The sequence below is a fragment of the Colias eurytheme genome, chromosome 5, assembly GCF_061535395.1.
Source record: "Colias eurytheme isolate Ceu_HAF_F1 chromosome 5, ilColEury1 Martin Lab GWU primary, whole genome shotgun sequence".
NCBI lineage: Eukaryota > Metazoa > Arthropoda > Insecta > Lepidoptera > Pieridae > Colias > Colias eurytheme.
Window position 1 is genome coordinate 4,466,644 of NC_142984.1, and position 12,016 is coordinate 4,478,659.

At 32.2% G+C, this 12,016-nt stretch overlaps 1 protein-coding gene across 1 annotated transcript in view; it reads right to left on the reverse strand.

The window, feature by feature from the left end:
• Nucleotides 1-12,016, reverse strand: part of LOC149908415 (homeotic protein antennapedia-like) — a 165,836-nt gene that overhangs the window by 133,042 nt on the left and 20,778 nt on the right. The window lies entirely within an intron of this gene.

The following is a 12,016-nucleotide window of genomic DNA, read 5'->3' on the forward strand; positions in this document are numbered from 1 at the left end:
ACATTTACGTTTCAATATAAATAAAGGCACATCCGACAGAACCACTGAAGTGAAGCCACGGGTAAAAGCTAGTGATATATAAATTGGACGTTTACATCTAGAATACACTATAATATGAATACTAATGTATGTTTGTTGTTTACCATCTGCTCGTTTCCCTTTCAATCAAATGATAAAAACATTTTCAATGAACTAATGTTTTAGTTATTTATTCTGGATGTACCTATCGTTTATTAAAGTATACCTATTTGTTAAATATAAATGTCTTTATTTAATTTTCAAATTCGTTTAATGGGTAATTTATGTGAAATGTGAAGCTACATGAACTTGTGTTAGTATTTCTGAATATGCTCATTAGTGAATCAAGTAATTTCTACATTTTTCTTTATACGAAGTAGGTAGTTACTTAGTTCTTCCATAGGTAATGCGTATAAGTTATAGGTACGGGATCTTTGTCAATTTTGTGTCAACTAAATGAGCAATTTTTATATCATTATCTTGGTATATAGACTGGGGTAGAAGCCTTTGAAAATAATGAAAAGATAAAAAAAATCGCAGTCGGATGAAACCCATTAGAAAAGGAGGGGAATATGATAAAAATGTAAGGAAAAATAAATTACGGTCAATCCGAGTTCGGGAAGCGGGAGGGGGGAGCTTTTAAGAGAAAAAAATGGTTTCTCTCGATTTCCGACAAAACTACAAGTCCTATAGAAAAAAGTTCAATGGCAAAGTTGTAGGTAATTAAAAGTTCTACAACTTTTGTATTCACAATTTTTTCACATAACCTAAAAATTTAGGTGAAAAATTCAAAAAAACAAGTTTTTGGTCTTTTATTTCTATCTACTTCAAAATTTATTTTTTTTCTACGAAATTTGGAGGAAACTTACTTTATTATGTCCCAAATACACTGTAATTTATTTGGTTGAAAATATTTATTTTTTCGCCTTATTTTGAATTAATACCAAAAAAACAACCTAATTTTCAATCGAAAAGTCACCCGTCAAAATATCAGCTTTTTTCAAAAACTTGGGGTGCCTTTTATTCATTGAAATCTTTACTTTCATATGGTGTAAAAAAAAATAAACACCACCATAGTAAATGTTCTCAGGAAATGCATACAAACAGTGTGATAATGAGCTTTTACTAAATCAGGCACACTTCTTGAACTCTATATCTTCTCTTGTATCGGCTTTTCGGTAATATTTCAAAAGAAAAATAATTATCTGTTCTAAGTTTAATATTTTACAGCATATTCAAAAGCAAAATGATGTCGATAAAAACATTTCAGGTAGTTCGAGAAGTGTGCCTGATTTAGTAAAAGCTAATTTTCAGACTGTTTGTATGCATTTCCTGAGAACATTTACTATGGTGGTGTTTATTTTTTTTACACCATATGAAAGTAGAGATTTCAATGAATAAAAGGCACCCCAAGTTTTTGAAAAAAACTGATATTTTGACGGGTGACTTTTCGATTGAAAATTAGGTTGTTTTTTTGGTATTAATTCAAAATAAGGCGAAAAAATAAATATTTTCAATCAAATAAATTACAGTGTATTTGGGACATAATAAAGTAAGTTTCCACCAAATTTCGTAGAAAAAAAATTAATTTTGAAGTAGATAGAAATAAAAGACCAAAATCTTGGTTTTTTGAATTTTTCACCTAAATTTTTAGGTTATGTGAAAAAATTGTGAATACAAAAGTTGTAGAACTTTTAATTACCTACAACTTTGCCATTGAACTTTTTTCTATAGGACTTGTAGTTTTGTCGGAAATCGAGAGAAACCATTTTTTTCTCTTAAAAGCTCCCCCCTCCCGCTTCCCGAACTCGGATTGACCGTAATTTATTTTTCCTTACATTTTTATCATATTCCCCTCCTTTTCTAATGGGTTTCATCCGACTGCGATTTTTTTTTGTTTCAAAAATTATTAACTCTAGTCTAATATTCCTGAAAAGTTTTATATTAGAAATTAATATTTTTTTATTATACTTTCTAGTGACAAGCCCTACCGAAAGGCGAAAACATACCTCAATAAAAGTGATAATTTCGCTCCTATAGGGACTAGCAGTAAGTAAGTATTTAATATTTATTAAATCAATGCACATCTCGAAAACTTTAAAACGGATAGCGATTAGCGATGCGATGTAAGCAACAAGGAACTAATCAACAGAAAACACGGTACAAGCGTTGAATTAATCAAAGTTTAGAACAAAGCCGTGTAGAGTGAAGTGAGGCCGGACCGCGGCACGTACATTGTATCTGTATGTGTCTATTGCACTATACTATATTAATCTTTTGACTTTTATTACTTTTTCTACAGTTTTTACAAGAATAGAAAACAAAAGGTCAAATGATGCTGTAGCTAAAGATAGAAATTGAACTCCAGTTTTTTTTACGTTTTATAGGGACTTATTATAATTGACTTATTAATAATTAATTACCTACATGTAAAGTATCGTATATCGATACGATCTAACTCATTGAATCTTAAAAAAAAAGACAAATTACGAGAAAAAGTGCATACGAATAAAAATATAGCGAGGTTACATTGTAAAATGGAAAATACATTATAATGTGCACTTCTCAGTGCTCTTATTCTATTTGTGATAAACGAATTAATTAATAAACAACCGGTTTCGAGACATCAACGTTAAATGCTTCCATCAAAATGACAATACGAAGCATTAATTATGAATTACGTATTCGTTATAATGCTACAAAGATATAAAGGTACTAGAAGGAAAAATACGCAGATGCTATTCATGACTCGTTACTAGAACGTGCTCTTGTAACTAAATATTGCAATATCCAAACATTTTAAATACTTTTTTTATTATATAATATCTATTGGTAAAATTTATAACAAAACCGTTACATTTAGGTATGTAGGTAATTGTATAATGTGGCATTTTATAATGCCATAATAATAATATACATATCTATCAGGCTAGTACACAGCTTCATAGGTCGGTACACAATTTTAACAAACCGTTAACTTCGAATTTTAATATACAAAAACGATTTAAAAATAAAAACAATTAAGACCTTTAAATTGCGTTTTCGCTACTACAATAAACCGAAATTCGCAGTTAATTTTAATGTAACTGATACAATTAACAAAAAGGCATTTTAAATTACATGAATGTAACTAATATTTATTATTCATACATGAAGCAATACATTAAACTGTCCGATCGATCGCTATCTTTAATAACCATCTTATACGCTCTGCGAACATCGAAATAAAATAATAAACATACAACAACTTTATAAAGCTTGCCTTCATATAAATGTAGCTATACTACGTTACGCCCTTTCGCCACCGTGTGTTCATATTGATATATTGTATTGTTTATGGCGCGGCCGAATCAAAACGTGATATATTGTGCAACGCGTGTGCTGTTCGCGAGTAACTTTCATATTTGGTAGAGTTATGGGGATATCTAGAACTGGAAGGGCATAAACGGAATCAGTTACATAGATCTCATGGTATCTATGGACGGTTACCGTTGTACTTTCCGAGAATATATTTTATGGGGAGAATAAAGTTTATGAAGAATTTCTTGGTATAGAAAAGGTTTAGAATGCTGTGTATGTTTATCAAATTTGATATTGCATTATACCTGTGTGTTTGATATATATATGACAAAAATGTAGATTTACATAGATAGTATTCAGTTTCGTTAATTTGAAATAGTATTTTTCAGAATAATTTAATTTCTAAAATTTAAGATGTTAATTACTGTCTGTCATAGCTATAAGCTAACTAAACTTGAGTATCTTAAAGTTCAAGTCTAAAAATTGATTCCAAATAATCTTATTTCATTACTTGTTTATTATTTAGATTAGTAAAATAAATCCTCATTTAAATTGATTAAATTTACACTTAAATCTAATTAAATAACAAAGGTCCGTCACAGATAAGATTTGAGATTGTAATCGAAAGCTCAAGAACCGTCCTACGCTGTTCTAGTAAAATGTATCCAGTATGTATATGCGTGTGCGTCGAATACATAGATAGATGTATGGTGCCAAGGGAATAGTCGGGATGAGGGATAAATTATTGCTTTCTACAACTATGTGTCTGCACCATGTGTTATGTTAGACACTGTTTTAAGTTACCGCTTGAGTTATGTGCGGTATAATTTGGATCAATACGCGAATATTTCAATGGTGTCGCGAAATAACGTTACGAATTTAATGAAATTGTGGGATAAATTATACAGTATATTTCATGAGCAAAAATTTTACGTTATTTTGATAGAGAAAAGATATAAGTCTATGATATAAGATATAAGGAACCTTATTATATAATACTTAAACTTTTTGTATGATAAGTTGATGTAGTTTGAAGCAACTGTTAAAGGTGTTTAAGTAACTTAAATAAAAATCCTAAAGATAAATTGTAAAAACCCTAGTCCACCAAAAATTTTCAAACGCGCTACATTCTTACCAACACTCGATAATAGCTTTTTTCTTAACTTTTTCTTAGCAGCAGTTAATTGACTAATTGCGTAATGCATTTACCATGTCCGCCACACCGAAACTTCTCACTTACCTCGAGAAAGTTTTAATGTGTAAGTACCCACGTCTAAGCGACCTTACACAAACTTTCGGTAACGAAATCAGACAGGAATGAAGACTATAATTTACATTTGTTTTTGAAAGAAGTTTTAAAAGTTTGAATAATATTGTGAAAAATATGTTTTTAATCATTTTCTCTAGTAACTAGTTCATCTCAGTATCGTATGGAACATCTTCAAGTTTAAAACCTCTCACTGAACAATGATCATATCTTCATATAACATCTAAGCCAAACTCTCTCAAACAATGTTCAAAAGTTTTAACATCCTTCAACTGAACTACGCTCCTAATTACACAAAGCAATTAAAAGAAAAAACAAGAATTCACTTACAGAAATGTGTAATAGAGCACATACGACGGGAATACAGCAATTTATCAGCAGGGCGTTGATTCACTGGCAAATAAAAGTGTACGCCACGGGAGGCGACGCGACAAAAATAATTTCATACATCCTAACATTTTCCGATCCATTTGAAACACGTTCAACCGTCCGATTAAGTGGAATAAGTTGATGTACTAAGCTAAGATGCTCTACGACAAGATGATTTTCGTTATATATTTGAAACACGTGTGTTTGAAAATGTCGTAAGCTTGGAATTATTGAATGCAATCAAACAAACCAACACAGACAATAGTTTTATGTTTTATAGTGTATTATTGTATCTTTTAGTAATTATTAATGCGCAATATTAAATTAATCTATATAACTTCAATAAATATTAAATCTGAGTTTTATATAAACATCATTTCTTTGTGTTCAGTGATTCATATATCATAATATCAAATCCACATTTTCACGGTTCCAGCAAAACATTGTCTTTTAATCTCCATAATATTCCGTAAGTCAAAAAGGGGAGGAGAGTCTCAATACACCCCTGTCCCCTTCTGAACGAAACAACGATAGTGTCAAAAAAAGATAAAAATAAAATAAATTGCTCCTCTTTGCTATTACCCACTTCTTATATTTATTTATGGGAAATTTATCACCTTATGAACATTGTCTAAACAAACTTATCAGTTTTAATTAATTTAGTAGAGACTTCACAGCACACACTTATAGCAGGTATATAATTTTCGTCAGAGGCGTAAATTTTAATTAAACTTCTGAGAAATAAATAAAAAATTAATAAAAAATACATTACCAGATACATATCTGATCTCAACGCTGTAATCATTATCATGAGGTATTTATTTTAATTACTTAGGCCCTTAGTAATGAGACGCTTAGCTAAAATACAAAATTACAGCACCTTCCATAGATTATACAAATATAAATAAAAAGACATTTCAAGTGGGTACATTAAAATCACATTAGTAAGAAACGCAGAGGGGTTCGCGAATTTATCTGACGATGTTAAAAAAATTAATACATAAAACATTTATTTATTATGTCATTTAAATGATGGCTCCAAATTTAATTATATGGAAGGGGCGATAAAAGAATTACGAAACGAAAAAAAAACGATTTATACCAATATTATAAAACATGCAGACAAACTTTACATTCCTACTCGAAAAACATCAAATATTATTAACTCTATTAGAACTCTAACATCAGATATTACATGCGTAATTGACACTTTTACAACATAATAAAATGTACACTTAATTTCGCGAATATAACATTTTTAGCGATCGCAAATATATGAACAGTTCATCGTTTTGGCCACGGTAACTGGTCGCAGACAGGCTCGCAATTTGCCTCACCAAGGCATGTTTAATATTAGAAGTCCTGATTTATGTCCTGCCCCCATAATGAAGTGTCTCCACTACAAACGTGTGCGCACTAATTCACTACCGACTATTAGATGCACTGTGGCGGTATTGGTATACCGCATCCGGTAAAAATATATCGCGTATTTCAGCGTAGTTTTAGCTAACGAAGTAAATACGTTAGATAAGCTTGGAGCTTTGAGATATTAAACGATTTGACAAAAGAAATACATAATATGTATTTTGAGGACGACTTCTATTTAAATAGAAGTCTTTGGTATTTATATGTTCTTAATGCCTCGGGATTTACTTAATAACGTTTTTTTTAAGAAAGTAACATTGCAGTCATTATTTACCGCCGTTATACATTTTGATATCTATTATTTACGAGCTGTGTTGTTTTCACCATTAATCAGTTTATAATCGTTTATATGTAAATGGATAAATGATAATCGCACATTGTTTAAGTAACCTTTTAATGCCAATCTATAAATTGATCTACATTCTATAAGGGCTTAGCAACGGCTTGTATTAAGCACTTGTGTGAAGTCTCTACAAATTGAAATTGACGAACGTCTGTCTCAATACACGGACCAAATAAATCCAATTAGATAAGAGAGTCATTAAATCGATTCATTTCTTAGTCACAAATACATCACGTGTCTTTGTTTTCGATGGCTTCACTCCAAATAGCTTGTTTTATCTCCCGTTCTCGGTTTAGGTGCTTTCAGAAGATCCGTTGATTGTTTATGTAAAGTTAATTTATGGCTGAAGAATCTCAGTGGTCCAGTAACCTTGATCTTAATTTATCTTCATATAGCGCTACATATACTTTACGATAAATAAAGTTAACATTTAAGACCAATTTAGTTATTAACGGCTATTGTGACTTCTTAGCACCTCTTGTATATTGTTTTTCTTTTTAATGCAGTAAAAAATACATCTCAGTAAGTATACGACTATCATCAAAAGTATTAAGCTCAAGATTGTGTATCACAATAACAAAAAAGGTTATTTAAAAATGTAATAGGTAGGTACCTCGGTGTTAATATGTTTTCTCTGCACATGATGTATATCAATGTTGGTATGTATTGATTCATAAGTTTACCATTGCTGGCTTAGAATTACAACTATCATTGATATCATGCCAAGAAATAATTTCCATACCATATCTACGCAGCATAAAAGTACCTATATTTAACCAAAACACACGTGTAAACGACGTGTCTTAAATCTCAATAAAAGTATCCTAATTCACTAATTACAATGTGTTACATGTTAATCCATCTAAAAATATGCTTCACGTTCCCGGCATCCAATACAAAGGCCGCTGGCCGTTGAAGGAGTAATAAATTAGAGGAAAGCTGCGCGCTAGGATTTCCCCCGGGTTTATTCTCACTCAAGAGCGCTACACCTAATCCAAAAAGCCTTATTATGCTACCCTTAATACAGCGCTCAAGACTACTTGAAAATTTCCTCGGGAAGTAAGCGTTTTAGTTTAAGGTGCCTTTTTTTGAATTTAACCTTTTTCAATTTGTTTTAATATTCGCTGCGTAGCTCTATATGAGCTAATGCAGAAAAATAATGCTTAGCATTAAAAGTTTATTATTTATCGAGTAGGTAAGGTGTAGTTTATACCGGTTCATGAGATGATGGTGGATCAAAAATGATTACCCTCGTAAAATTGTATAATAAAGTGTTTTGTATCCATTTATTAATCTAATCGGTACAAAAGTAATGAATTGCCTTGTACACTTGCCCTAATATAACCGAACGGTTCACATATTTTATGCATTAGTCCAATAAATATTAATGTATATATATTGACAGTGCCAGAGTTTAATATATTATCGAGCGAATGTGTTATCTACATACGTCGACATTTGTCCGTTAGTACCAGTTCTTCGAAGTACCCGGTTACCAATTTCTCCAATTTAAATTGTCTATGAGTACCGCTCGACTGAAGTCAGCCGGCGCATTCCGCTGCTATCGGCGACGCGGACGCAGCCGCTACCCGGCGACAAAGACGGCTGATATCGACTAAATCACGAGCGACAAGGACAAAACACTAACACAACGGGCGTTTTTTAAATAATCGAGTCAGGAATGAAGATAGGCAGGAGACAATTCGAAGCATTTTATCGGGCTGCCAACCCTAGCGCGGCCAGTGGCCATTTAATTTGTTTCCTTATGAGTCACTATTGAAATAAAATTCGACTAAATGTCGTGATAATTGCTCGGGCCGATTGTTGAATTCCTATCAATTTAACTCCTTGTTGGTATCGTACAAAAGTGACAACTTAAAAGTTGAACGTTGCTAAATTTGTAGGGTCACAACTTGTGTAACTTTTAAGAAAACTCAAAAATGTAATTTAAAATGCTTATTTGAAAGAATAAGAATAAGAAAGAATAAGAATAAGAATATCTTTATTGAAAAAAAGTAAAATAAAACATTTAAAATTTGGGGAAACTAAAGCCTGTGTTAGTTGGAAACTGTGTTACAGGCTTTAGAATCCCTTCACAATTTTTGTAGATTGCCTTTTTCAACTTAAAATATAATTAAATTACAATTTAAACAAAGAAAAAAAAAGATTGCATGCATGAAAGTTTGTGTGTGTGTGTGTGTGTGTGTGTGTGTTTGTGTGTGAGTGTGTGTGTGTTTGTGTGTGTATGTGTGTAATAAAATAATATTTTTTATTAAATATACGACCGTAATAGATTCTCTGTGGCTTCGTAATCTAACTTGTTAAGAATAATTAATAGTTCTTTTTTAAATTTATGATTCGAATATTTTTTAACTACTTTTACGTTATTACCAAATAAGCCATTATATATCTTAGGAGTAAAGAACTCTGAACTTCTACTACCGAACGCAGTATTAAACGTTGGAACAGGAACCCGCTCCAATCGTTTGTCACATTGTGAGAGTGTCGGTACAATGTATCGATGAAATTTGCAAAGGCAGCGATATAAAAACATTTTTCTCACTGTTAATACATTACACTGTTGATATAGATCAGTGGTAGGGTGCCTGAACGGTAAACGATACATAACCTTAAGTATGGCGCGTTGTGAACGTTCCAATTGTATAAGGTTGCATTTATGTGCACTGCCCCAGATGGTTAAGCAGTAGGTTATGATACTCTCACACAAAGATTTATATGTTAAAGTGAGTATATCAGGGCTGGCCACTTCCCTTAGATTTTTAAAAACATGCATCAATTTTCTAGATCTAGTGGAGACTTCAGTTATGTGTGGGTCCCAGGTAAGTCGGTCATCCAATATGACTCCTAAATATTTAATCGTTTTAACACGTTCTAAGGTGGCACATGAACAACACGCGGGGAGGCTCACTTCTCTGTTACATGGGTAAGTATGTAATTGAATTTTGAATGACTCTTTCGGGCATGTACGAGCTGTAATATCAAAGCAAACGTATTTAGTCTTCATGGTGTTTAGGGTAAGTAGGCTATCTTCTAACCAGGCTGTCACCTTACTCATTTCTGTTTCAGCAATTTGACGTACTGCACTCCATGAAGGACCACGAAATAAAAGAACAGTATCGTCCGCGAACATGGTTATGTCGGTTTTATTTAAACGAAGATTACATAGTTCGTTCACGTAGACGATAAACAGCGATGGACCGAGGGTACTACCCTGCGGTATTCCGTACAAACATGAAGCGTTGCTGCTAAAGTGGCCATTTACCCTTACCCTCTGAGTTCTGCCTGACAGATAAGATCTGAACCATTCAAGAGGCATTCCCCTTACTCCCATATTTTGCATACGTGACAAAAGTATGGGAATAGAAACGGTGTCAAATGCCTTTTGAAGGTCCAGAAATACACCCATGCACTTTTCATTGTTGTCCAGGTAAGATCGTATTTTCGATGTTAAGCTGTAGACTGCATCCTCTGTAGACTTACCGATCCTGAACCCATATTGCAGTGAACTGAGCATCTTAAATCTAGTTAAGTATTTTATCAATCTATTGTTTACGATTTTTTCAATTATTTTAGAAAATGTTGATATAAGCGAAATTGGTCTATAGTTACAGGCTAAACTTTTGTCGCCAGATTTAAAAATAGGAGATACTATGGCTTTTTTAAAGGGGTCTGGAAAAACGGCACTTTCAAAACTAAGGTTAATTAAATATGTAATAGGTTCAATGATTAGATTTTGGATTTCTTTTAGCAAATTTGTAGATATATTGTCCCAACCTGGAGCACAGGAAGATTTTAAACTATTTATTACACTTTGAACCTCATTGCAGTTTGTCGGTAAAAGTAGGAATGAATTAGGAGGGGCGTCTACAGAGGAAGCTTTTTTAGCCAAACAATCCTCAGTGCATCCCAACATATTAAGTGTATTGTTTGCCAAATCGCTACCTATAGAAGTAAAATATCTGTTCACTTCGTTCAGCGAGTCAGTAGTAGATGTTTTTATTTTTAAGAGCTTATCAGGTATTGGTGCGGTTTTATTTATGTTGCATACGTCCTTTATTATATTCCAAGTATTTTTAATATTTCCTGCATTCTGTCTAAATTGGTTTTGATAATACTGTTTCTTAGCTGTTTTTATTATATAATTACATGTGTTACGATATCTTTGGAAATAATCTTTAAATTCTATGTCATTAGGTTTAGCTTTGCATCGTTTTTGTAATTTGTTTCTTTTTCTAATAGACCTCAAAAGTCCTAGGGTGATCCAGGGTTTAAGACATTTCTTCCTATTGGGTACGACACAGGTTATGCTATTATTTTGGATAATTGTCTGCAATTTAGATATAAAATATACAGCGGCTTCGTTAGTATCTGTTATTTGAAAGTATTCATTCCAATCTACCTTCGACAGTTGCTCCTTTATCATGTTATAATTTAACCTATTTTTTTGAAATTGTGGAAGCTTTTTTTGAGATATTGCTGTCATTTATTATTAAAAGAATGGGCGAGTGATCAGTCAATTGTTCGAAAATAGCAGTTTGCCATTTTAGCGGCGATTTAATCATAACATGATCAATACATGTCTTGTCTCTTGTGGGTTTGTCAATTCCTTGTAGTAACCCATAAAATGCCATTAAACTTAAATAATAAGCACCATGTGTTGTTATGTCACCGGAAAGAATATTTATGTTTATGTCACCTGTAAATATAATAGTTTTAGATTTTGTATTCTTTAATATGTTATCCAGTGAGTCTATGTATTTAGTAGGATTGGAAAAGCAAGGTGGTCTATACGAGCATATCAAGGTACAATTATCATGCAAAGCCAAAACCAAACAATTTCCTTCTTCAATATCTGGTTCTGTTGCCGTTGCCGATATACCCTTTCGTACGTATACTACAATACCGTCATTTTTATTGAGAAATCGTTTTGTCGTTTAATCAATACATATAATAAAATTCTAGAAAAGTGGTGTCTGTACAATGAAAATATGTAAAAAAAAATTAGCAGGGGCTATTATTAAATCGATCCCAAACCCAAAACTGTAGTTAAAAAATTTTTTGTCTGTTTGTCTGTTTGTCTGTTTGTCTGTATGTTTGAACACGCTAATCTCAGAAACGGCTTATCCGATTTCGATGTGGTTTTCACTTATATATTGTGGTAATCTTCATTTAACATTTAGTGTTTATTTCATGTCAATCGGTTCATAAATAAAAAAGTTATGACCATTTAAGTACTCACGGCGAACATTTGCTAAGGCATTCTATGGTACACT